Raw genomic sequence first — 11728 nt, 5'->3', positions numbered from 1 at the left:
TAATTATTGTCACAGCATTAGCTAACACTTGCATCACTTTACATAATTACTCCTTCATTTTTATGCTGAGCACATTTAAGATTAACTCTAGCAACTTTCAAGTATATAACACAATATTATTAGAGACAGTCACCATGCTGTACATTAGATCCCCAGAACTCAGTCATCTTAAAACTGTAAGTTTATATTCTCTGACCAACATCTCCCCTCTCCCCACCATCCCCTCTTCATTTTGTTGATGATTTCCTTTGCTGCACAGAAACTTTTAAGTTTGATGTAATCCCACTTATTTATTTTTGCTTTTGTTGCCTTTGCTTTTGGTACCATATCTAAAAAATCACTGCCAAGACTGATATCATGGAAGTTACCCCTTATGTTTTCTTCTAGAAGTTTTAGTTTCAGGTCTTATGTTTAAGCCTTTAATCCATTTTTTAAATATGAAATTTATTGTCAAATTGGTTTCCAACCTTTAATCCATTTTGAGTTGCTTTTTGTGCATAGTATTAAAAGTGGTCCAGTTTCATTTTTCTGCATGTGGCTATTCAGTTTTCCCAACACCATTTATTGAAGGGACTCTACTTTCCCATTTTTGAATATTGAATTCTTTGTTTCTTTGTGATCTTTTTTCATTTCATTCTCTCTCATTTAATCTCTCTTTCTTTCTGGGAGAGAGAGAGAGAGAGAGAGAGAGAGAGAGAGAGAGAGAATGAGCTGGGATGGGGAAAAGAGAGGGGGAGAGAAAATCAGACTCCACACTGTCAGCACAGAGTCTGACACGGGGCGGGATCCAATCCTACAAACCGTGAAATCATGATCTCAGCCAAAATCAGGAGTTGGACACTTAACAGACTGAGCCACCCAGGCGCTCCTCTCTTAATTTCTTTTTAATCTCTTCTTGTTAATAGTATTGTCATTTCCATATGAGTGGACATATTACTATTATTGTTCACTCTAGTTCTATCAAGCTTACAATGAGTAGAAATTGCTCTTATAATGTGGCAAATATTTGATGGTTAATCCTAGGCTTTGATTAATTCCTTTAATTTCATAGTATACAAAGATAATTTAGTGAGAGGTTGGGAGATGTTCTACCAGGATTGACAAATAAATTCTATATTAATTTGGTAATTAGGCTTTTCATATGTATAAGTTAGTACAATTGAGTACTTTTTCCTTGGTTCCATCACTACTTCATGCTCATAACAGGAACATATGTCTCATGGTAGTAGACACATGAGATGTACCGGTATAGCATCCAAATGAACCTCAATTAGAAGGCTTGTCAGCATTCCAGAAATAACTGACATACAGCATAGTCTCAGACGTTTGCCACTCCTTTATATCAGTGCTATAGAATCACTGAATTGTACAAAAAGTAGACTTTGAGGCACACCCTTGTTTTACTGATATGTATCCAGAGGTTAAAAGACTTTAAAAGAAGGGTGAAAGGAAGGTATTTTATCTAGTTTGATATGGAAGAGACAGAAGTTAGAGTTTTTCACGGCCCACTTAATATCCATTTCATGGTGATGCCCGTGGTATTCTGCCTAGATAGAGCGGGAAGCAGGCCTTCCTTGTGGTTTCTTCGATTAAAGCAGAGACGTACTCGGGGCGCCTGGGTGGCTTGGTCGGTTGAGCATTCAACTTCGGCTCGGGTCATGATCTCACGGCTTGTGAGCCCGCGTTGGGCTCTATGCTGAAGGCTCAGAGCCTGGAGCCTCTTCAGATTCTGTGTCTTTCTCTCTCTCTGCCCCTCCCCCGCTCACACTTCATCTCTCTCTGTCTCTCAAAAATAAATAAAATAAAAACATTAAAAAAAAAATTAAAGCAGAGACTTACTCATTAACTAACTCAGCATGGGATTCTCTTTCCAAGGGGATGACTAGAGGGTGACAGAGTCCAGGGCTTGACACACCTTTACTGAAGCCTTGAAACCTAAGGGCTTTAAATGGTTTTCCAGCGGGGACCACTCTAAGAAACTCAGGGAATGTATGGTGCAGGTCTAGGGGAAAAAAAAAATTACAGGGCTCAGCTTATGATTCTCCCTGCAGAGAGAAATGTTGAAAGATGACCTTGTGCTGGCTTTGGCAGCACATATGCTAAAATTGGAACAATACAGAGGTTAGCGTGGCCCCTGTGCAAGGACTACACGCAAATTCGTGGAGTGTTCCATATTTTTTTAAAAAAGAAAGAAACAAAAGAAAAAAGTTATCTCCTATCTTTCTCCTTTTCTCTGTTAGCCTGCTGTCCAGTTAACATAGAGCACTGTGAATAAAATCCTGCTTCACGAAAAATGGCGTGAGTCTTCCAGTCTGACCCCAGTTCCCAATTCTCAGTGGAGCTTCAGCCTGTTTTTTGTGAAAGAAAGTCAGGTCTAATTTCTCCTAATTTCCCTTTGAATAAACTTCAAAATCGCCAAAGCGAACCTAAGGATAATTTTATGACAGATCAGTCTTAGAGATTTGCTGAGGGGAAGGTCTAAAAATCAAATGCAACAGGCTTGATTTGTACCCTGGTTTGTTATGGTTATCCTGCCCACCTGCCTTCACTTTCATGACTTGGGAATAAGAACTAATTTCTCTTTCAGGAGATGGTGGAGAAAAGGAAGCAATTAGATTGTATAATTTAGGGAAAGGAGCTAGAATAAGTAACTACCAGAGAACAGAACTGAAGGATAAGGATTTAGGATTTCTGTTGCTGTTACTTATTTGTTTCCTTGAACCTTAAGGCCATTTGACTTGAATGGGGTGTTTACAGCTTTGAACTACCGAAAAATAAATTTGGCAAATACAATTTTTTAATGTTTATTTATTTATTTTTGAGAGATAGAGGGCAGGGCAGAGACAGAGGGAGACAGAGAATCCCGAGCAGGCTTCGCACTGTCAGCTCAGAGATTGATGTGGGGCTTGAACTCACGAACCATGAGATCATGACCTGAGCAGAAATCAAGAGTTGGATGCTTCACTGACTGAGCCACCAAGCACCCCAGAAAATACAGTTTTTAAGTGAAGTCATTTAACTCATTCTCTTTTCCTCCACATGTTATATTCCAAGGTGCCCAAATTCTTAAGGCTTTGCTTATAAAGCCATTCAGAGGTGTATGGATTACAACAGGACACATCTTGATTCCATTTCATTCATAGTTTTTTAATTAAAAACATGTATTCTTGTATTCATTTTAACACACATATATCCTGATAGAGTACCTCATCATATGGGCCATGTGCTTTGCTCGGCGTACAAATCTAACTAATACACAGTTCTTATTCTCAACAAATTAACAGTCCAGTGGAGGAGACAACAGATGAAAAATATGTTGCAGTATACTATAGTACATACAGAGGTTATCTGTATGTAACAGAATTTAGAGCTTCAATTGTATATCACAGAAAGTGGCGTAAGTGCAAAATGGCTTTTATTGACTCTTAGAGATGAAATGTTCAGGGGGAGGTCTTTCACTGTATGCACAAATACACACCCATGGATCCTTATCTTCAGTCATATCCAAGTAGTCTTGTCTTTGCCAGGCTCACACCATTATCAGCCTGACTATAGGAAAATAGAGACTGTTAAAGATAGCCAAAACTGGAATCAAATTTCATCATCAAATTGGCCCAATTTGTTTGGTGAATGCCTGCCTTAACCTAGAGTTTCAACTGGTATGCCCAAGCACACTGGCCACTATAATAATACTGGCATGCCTTGAATATGTTGTATATGCACTGGGGTATCAAGTCCCTTCTGTCTTGGAGTACAGTCAGGCAGAGACCCGGGCTAGTCAACTCTGGCTCAGATTTGCTCCATTCTTTTATCTCAACGTGCACTCTAACAATATTTTTTCTTTGTTTGTTTTTGTGGCCCATACCATGAACAAAGACTGGGAAGTGCTGCCCTAACTAATATTGATCAATAGAGAGCGATAGCACTTTGCTCAGCCCCTCCTTGAAACGCAACAGTGTCGATTTTATGTGAATTCTATGGATGGAGAGTGGGGGAAGGGGTGCGATTCCTCTAAGACACATTTGAGAGGTTGTTGGCAGAACTAGGGAATGTAAAACAACAAATGGCCACTTGATACAATGGTAGAGGTCTGATTCTATGTTCCATTGCCAGGAAATTAGAGCTTTTCTTGTTCTCTAGAAATAAAATATAGAGCTTAAGTTTGAAATATTTGTCAATGCATCCACTGGCAAAATATTTTAAGATTGTTGCCTTTTTACATTGTAATAATTAAATCTTAGGATAGTCTTCAAGAAAAATACTAATTTTTAACTTGCAAAGTAATAAGCAATTTGCATTAGTTAAGAAACAACAAGGGGACGATTAGGAGGGGAGGGCTTGTAGTAGAATTTTTCAACAAAAGGTCACCCCTGTGTGCAGTCCTCTGTTCCATGGGCATGACAAGTACCTGATGACTTCTGCATTGCCATCATTTATAGGTCTGGGACATGCTTTTAACTGTAGGAGGGAAATTCGTTCCTCAGGGTTATTGCAAATAAGAAGATCTGATTAGTCAATTATCCCTTTGTCTGAAAGAGGCCATTAAATTTGATGAAGGAAGCTGTCAGTGCATTAAAAGGTACAACTGAGTGAAAGGTGGGAACAAATGCTGACAAGTATGGTAAACATGAGACACACCTGACAGGACACAGGACAAGCCGAGCAAATGGCTCATAAAGCTGATTTCACAGAGGACAGTAAAATCCTTCCTTTCAAGTGGTTTGACTTTTTACCAAGCATTTATATGGAGACAGGGTCTCCTAAGGAAAGCGGACTGAGTGTTTTTACTGGATTTCGCAGACATCAGTCTTATATAATCATCCTTTATTATAGTACTAAATCTATTAAATTCTTATAGTCTTTTTCCTTTACATAAACATTTTCTCTGACTAAAAACAGATATTCACTCTCTCTCTCTCTCTCAAGCACAATCATTGTTTTTGGCAGTTACTCTTCTATATCTCTTTTAAAAGTCATGGAGAATTGGGTTTCTGCTGTAGTGACGGTTGACATAAGGTAATGATTTAGAAATAATTACAAAGAGAAAGTGGCCTGAGGAGGACCCAACAACTTCCCTTTCTACTAAGAAATTTTATAGCTACTGCTTCATAACTCCTCTAGTTATAGATGATTTCATCCCATAACCACTATAGTAATAGTCATTGTTAATATCAAGGCCTCCAAAGGATTAGAGATTTATTTTGTTTTTAAATAAGCACCCAGACATTTAGATATTTACTCAAGGGTTATCTGAACCTCACTGGTCTGGAAAATACTTTAATTCATGAACATTTAGTAGTTTCTTGGAAGATTTGTAGTTTTGGGTCACTTTGGAAGGCTTTGGGTCATTTTGGAAGTCTGACTTCTTGGTAATTTTTCACAGTAGTCTGATACTCTCTCATCGTACTGTCTAATGAGACATCTACATGTTTATTGTTTAAGGCTGTGGTCAGATGTCGAGTTATTCCTGGTGGCTTGGCCATGATTGCTACTGGGCAAGAACTTCTCTCTAATTTATACCCCTTTATTAGCAATGTAATGCTAGCTACTGAAACAAATAAAGCCCAGATTTTTTGTGGCTAAACAGAATAGAAATTTATTTCCCACTCCTATCAGGTCTAAGAGGCAGCATGGGCTCTCCTCCCTACAGCATGTAGGGACCAGGTTTAGGAAACACTTGGTTTTGGTGGCTACTCTCAGCCTCAAATCTAGCCTGCAGAGAGGAGAAGAAAGAATGGAGAGTCTAATGGCAGAATTTTTTAAAAAAAATATTACTTTGGCTCACTCTTCACTCACTGAAACTGAGTGTCAGGGGTCTACCCAATATAAAAGGTGTTGGAAAATGTAGTTCCTTACTGGAGAGCTGCTTCTCCATGACAACAGCACATGATGGAAGAAAATCACAGATATCTGGTGGACAATAGCAGGCTCTCCACAACCTGAGCATGACACTTAACTCCAAAATGCATTGGAGAGAAATCTTCTCCACCTTTCAGTGGACTTTCAGTTTGGAAAGTCAGAAACAGTCCCCTCTAATTTTTTTAAGTTTTTATTTTGATTCTAGTTAGTTAACATACAGTGTAATATTAGTTTCAGGTGCACAATATAGTAATTTAACACTTCCGTACATCACCCAGTGCTCATCATGACAAGTGCACTCCTTAATTCCCATACCTATTTCACCCATCCCCTCATGCCCCTCCCCTCTGGTAACCATCAACTTGTTCTCTACAGTTAAGAGTCTGTTTCTTGATTTGCCTCTCTCTCTTTTTCTCCCCTTTGCTTATTTGTTTTGTTTCTTTAATTTCACATATGAGTGAAATAACGTAGTATTTGTCTTTCTTTGACCGACTTGTTTCACTGAGAATAATACTCTCTGGCTTCATCCATGTCATTGCAAGTGACAAGGTTTCATTCTTTTTATGGCTGAGTAATATTCCATTGTGTGTGTGTGTGTGTGTGTGTGTGTGTATCATATATATCACATCTTCTTTGTCCATTCATCAGTCAAAAGTCACTTGAGCTGCTTCCATAGTTTGGCTATTGTAAATAATGCTGCTATAAACATCAAGGTGAATGTATCCCTTTGAATTATTTATGTATTCTCTGGATAAATACCTAGCAGTGCAATTGCTGGATTGTAGGGTAGTTCTCTATTCAAGTTTTTGAAGAACCTCCATAATATTTTCCAGAGTGGCTGCACCATTTTGCATTGTCACCACCGCTACATAAGCATTTCCCTTTCTCCATATCCTCTCCAACACCTGTTGTTTCTTGTGTTACTGATTTTAGCCGTTCTGACCAGTGTGAAGTGATATTGCATTGTAGGTTTGATTTGCATTTTCCTGATGATGAGTGATGTTGAGCATCTTTTCACGTGTCTATTGATTGTCTGTATGTCTTCTATGAAAAAATTTCTATTTGTGTCTTCTGCCCATTTTTTAGTTGGATTATTTGTTTATTTTTCCCATTGGATATTCTTTCTTGCTTTGTTGAAGATTAATTGACTTTATGATTGTGAGTTTCTTTCTGAGTTTTCTATTCTGTTCTACTGATCTACGTGTCTATTTTTGTGCCAGTACCATCCTGTTTTGATTACTAAAGTTTTGTAATATAACTTGAAAGTCCAAAGTCGTGATGCTTCTAGCTTTTTTTTTTAGGGTTGCTTTGACTATTCGGGGTCCTTTATGGTTCCACACAAGTTTTAGGATTGTTTGTTCTAACTCTGAAAAATGCTGGTAGTATTTTGACAGGGATTGCATTAAATGTATAGATTGCTTTGGGTAGTATAAACATTTTAACAATATTTGTTCTTCCAGTCAAGAGCATATAATGTCTTTCCATCTCTTTGTGTCATCTTGAATTTCTTTCGTCAGTGTTTTATTGCTTTAAGAATATAGGTCTGTCACCTCTTCAATTAGGTTTATTCCTAGGTATCTTATTGTTTTTGGTCCAATTGTAAACAGGATTAATTCCTTAATTTCTCTTTCTTCTGCCTCATTATTGATGTATACAAATGCAACAGATTTCTGTGCATTGATTTTGTATCCTGTGACGTTACCTAATTTGTTTATCAGTTCTAGCAGTTTTTTGGTGGAGTCTTTCAGGTTTTCTATATAATGTATCATGTTCTCTGCAAATAGTGAAAGTTTTACTTCTTCCTTGCCAATTTATTTATCATTGCCTTGCAATTTACTTATGCCTTTGATTTTGTTGTTGTTGTTGTCTGATTGCTATAGCTAGAACTTCCAGTACTATGTTGAATGAAAGTGGTGAGAGTAGACATCCCTGTCTTGCTCCTGACCATAGAGGAAATCTGAGTTTTTCCTCAAATAAGATGATATTAGCTGTGGAATTTTCATATATAGCCTTTATGACATTGAAGTATGTTCCCTCTCAATCTACTTTTTTGAGGGTTTTTATTGTGAATGAATGCTATACACTTTGTTAAATGCTTTTTCAGCATCTATTGAAATGATCATATAGTTCTTATCCTTTCTTTTATTAATATGATATGTTACATTGTTTGATTTGCAAATATTGAATGACCCTGGCAACCCAGGAATAAATCCTATTTGATCATGATTAATGATTTTTTTAACGCATTGTTGGATTCAGTTTGTCAGCATTTTATTTATTTATTTATTTATTTATTTAACCACAGTAATTTTAGTGTTTATTTTTTTTATTTTTTAAAAAATATTTAAGGGGTGCCTGGGTAGCTCAGTCGGTTAAGTGTCCGCCTTCGGCTCAGGTCACGATCTCACAGTTCGTGAGTTCAAGCCCCGTGTCAGGCTCTGTGCTGACAGCTCAGAGCCTGGAGCCTGCTTCACATTCTGTGTCTCCCTCTCTCTCTGCCCTTTCCTTGCTCATGCTTTGTCTCTCTCTGTCTCAAAAATAAACATTAAAAAAAATAAAAATAAATAAAAAATATTTAATTACTTTTGGGAAAGCACAAGTTGGGGGGAGTGGGGCACAGAGAGTAGGACAGAGGATCCAGAGCAGGCCCTACACTGACAATCTGACAGCAGTGAGCCCGATGTGGGGCCCGAACTCACAAACCACCAGATCGTGACCTGAGCCAAAGTTAGACACTCAACGGACTGAACCACCCAAGTTCCCTAGTTTGCTGGCATTTTATTGATAATTTTTGCATCTATATTCATCAGAGATATGGGTCTATAGTTCTCTTTTTTAGTAGTGCCTTTATCTGGTTTTGGTAATGCTGGCCTCATAGAATGAATTTGAAAGCTTTCCTTTCTTTTCTATTTTTTGGAAATAGCTTGAGAAGAATAGGTACTAACTCTTCTTTAAATGTTTAGTAGAGTTCTCCCTGGGAGGTCGTCTGGTCTTGGACTTTTGTTCCTTGCAAGTTTTTTGATTACACACCCACTGTCATTGCTAGTTATTGGTCTATTCAAGTTGTATGTTTCTTCCTGTTTCAGTTTTGGTAATTTATACGTTTCTAAGAATTTATCCATTTCTTATAGGTTGTCCAATTAGTTGCCATATAATTTTTCATAATATTCTCTTATATTTGTTTGTATTTCTATAGTGTTGATTGTTATTTCTCCTTTCTCATTTGTGATTTTATTTATTTGGGCCTTTTCTCTTTGCTTTTTGATAAATCTGGCTAGAGGTTTTAATCAATTTTATTAATTTCTTTCAATGAACCAGCTCCTGTTCTATTATTATTATATATTTGTTTAGTTTCTATATCATTTATTTCTGCTTTAATCTCTATTATATGTTTCCTTCTTCTGGCTTCAAGCTTCATTTGTTGTTATTTTCGTAGCTCCTTTAACTGTAAGGCTAAGTTGTTTATTTGGTATTTTTCTTGCTTCTTGAGGTAGGCCAGTATTGTTATAAACTTCCCTCTTAGAACTGCTTTTGTTGTGTCCCAAAGGTTTTGGACTGCTGCTTTTTCATTTTCTTTTGTTTCCATTTATTTTTTTTAAATTTCTTCTTTGATTTCATGGTTGACACTTCTATTATTTAGTAGCATGTTACTTAACCTCCATGTATTTGTGGTCTTTCCAGATTTTTTTCTTGTACTTGACTTCTGGTTTTATAGTGTAGTGACCAGAAAAGTTATATGGTATGACTTCAGTCTTTTTCTATTTGTTGAGGTCTGTTTCGTAACTAAGTGATCTTTTCTAGAGAATGTTCCATCTGCACTTGAAAAGGTTGTGTATTCCACTGTTTTGGGAGGAAATGCTTTGAATATATCTGTAAAGTCCATTAAGTGTGTCATTCAAAACCATTGTTTCCCTGTTTATTTTTCTATTCAGACAATCTGTCCACTGATGTAAGTGGAGTGTTAAAGTCCCTTAGTATTATTGGGTTATTATCAATTAGTTCTTTTGTGTTAGTTAATAATTATTTTATATATTTGGGTACTTATATTTTGGGTGCATAAATATTTAAAATTGCTATATTTTCTTGTTGGATTGTCTCCTTTATTATTATGTAGTGCCCTTCTTTTTGTCTTATTACAGTCTTTGCTTTAAATTCCAATTTGTCTGATATAAGTATTCCTATTCCAACTTTCTTTTGACCTCCATTTGCATGATAAATGTTTCTCCATCCCCTCACTTTTAATCTGCAAGTGTCTTTAAGTCTAAAATGAATCTCTTGTAGGCAACATATAAATAAGTTTTGGGGTTTTTTTCATCCATTTTGTTACCCTATGTCTTTTGAATGGAGTGTGTAGTTTGTTTATATTCAAAGTTATTATTGATAGATACGTATTTATTCCCATTTTATTACTTGTTTTGTGGTTTCTTCCAGAGACGTTTTCTGATTCTTTCTTGTCTTTCTCTCTTTCATGTTTTACTGATTTTCTTTAGTGATATATTTGTGTTTCTTTCTCTTTATTCTTTGCATGTTTATTACTGGGTTTTGATATATGGTTACCAGTAGATTTGTATATAACCTCTCCTGAAATTAACAGTCTATATTAATTTGATGATCATTCAAGTTTGAACCCATTCTTTTCTCTTCTCCTCCCCACATTAGGTATATATTATTATATTCTATATCCTTCATGCGTGTGTGAGCTCCTTGACTGATTTTTACAGAAATATTCGTTTTTACTACTTTTGTGTTTGCTGCCTTTTTATTGTCACTTTTGGTCTCTCCTTTCCACTCAAAGAGTCCCGTTTAATATTTCTTGCAGAATTGGTTTAGTGGTTTAGTGGTTTAGTTTTTATTTGTCTGGGAAACTTTATCTCTCCTTCTATTCTGAATGATAGCTCTGCTAGATAGAGTATTCTTGCTGGATGGAGGAAAATTGAACAGATTTTTCCCATTCAACACTTTGAATATGCCACTCTCTTCTGTCTTGCCAAGTTTCTGTTGAAAAATCTCCAACTAACCTTATGGGTTTTCCCTTGTAAGTGAATGACTGCTTTTGTCTTGCTGTTTTTAATGTTTTTCCTTACCATTATATTTTGCAGATTTAATTACAATACGTCTTGGTGTGTGCCTGCTTTTATTGATTTTGATGAGAGTTCTCTGTTCCTCCTGGATCTGGGTTTCTGTTTCCTTTCCCAGGTTAGGAAAGTTTTCAGCTATTATTTCTTGAAATAAATTTTATGCCCCCTTTTATCTCTCCTCATCTTCTGGGACTCCTATAATATGAATGTTATTACATTTGATGGCATCACTGAGCTCCCTAAGTCTATTCTCTTGTTGCATAATTCTTTAATCTCTATTGTTCAGCTTCATTGTTTTCCATTACTTGGTCTTCTAGTCATTAATTCATTCCTCTGCTTCTTACAGCTTGCTGTTCGTTGTACCAAGTGTGTTTCTAATCTCATTTATTGTGGTCTTCATCTCAGATTGATTCTTTTTAACTCTTTTATCTCTGTGGGAAGGGTCCTCACTGATGTCTTCCATTCTTTTCATAAGCCCAGTGAGTATCCTTATGGTTGTTGCTTTAAATTATCCATCAGGCATGTTACTTATATCTGTCTCAATTAGATTTCTGGCTGTGGCCTTATCTTGTTCTTTCATTTGGGATAAACTCCTCTTTCTTCACATTTTGTCTAACTCTCTGCCTTCTTCTGTGTGTTACAGAAGCCAGTTATGTCTTCTCCTCCTGAAAGTAATGGCCTGATGAAGAAGAGGCCATGTAGTGCCTAGGGCCTGGTGCTTTAGGGAATGTCTTCAGTGTGTGCTGCGTGTGTTCTGCTATTGTGTTCTGGCTGGTCTATCCTCCAGGCCA

At 36.7% G+C, this 11728-nt stretch overlaps 1 non-coding gene across 1 annotated transcript; it reads left to right on the top strand.

The window, feature by feature from the left end:
- Positions 1-2075: 2075 nt before the first annotated feature.
- On the top strand, positions 2076-2179 carry LOC122218782. The gene has a single exon (XR_006202112.1). It is a non-coding gene; the product is annotated as a U6 spliceosomal RNA (small nuclear RNA).
- The last annotated feature ends 9549 nt before the right edge of the window (positions 2180-11728 follow it).

The sequence above is a fragment of the Panthera leo genome, chromosome B1 (genome assembly GCF_018350215.1).
Source record: "Panthera leo isolate Ple1 chromosome B1, P.leo_Ple1_pat1.1, whole genome shotgun sequence".
Lineage (NCBI taxonomy): Eukaryota > Metazoa > Chordata > Mammalia > Carnivora > Felidae > Panthera > Panthera leo.
The sequence above is the reverse complement of the archived record's forward strand: the minus strand, read 5'-3'. Positions and strand labels throughout refer to the sequence as shown.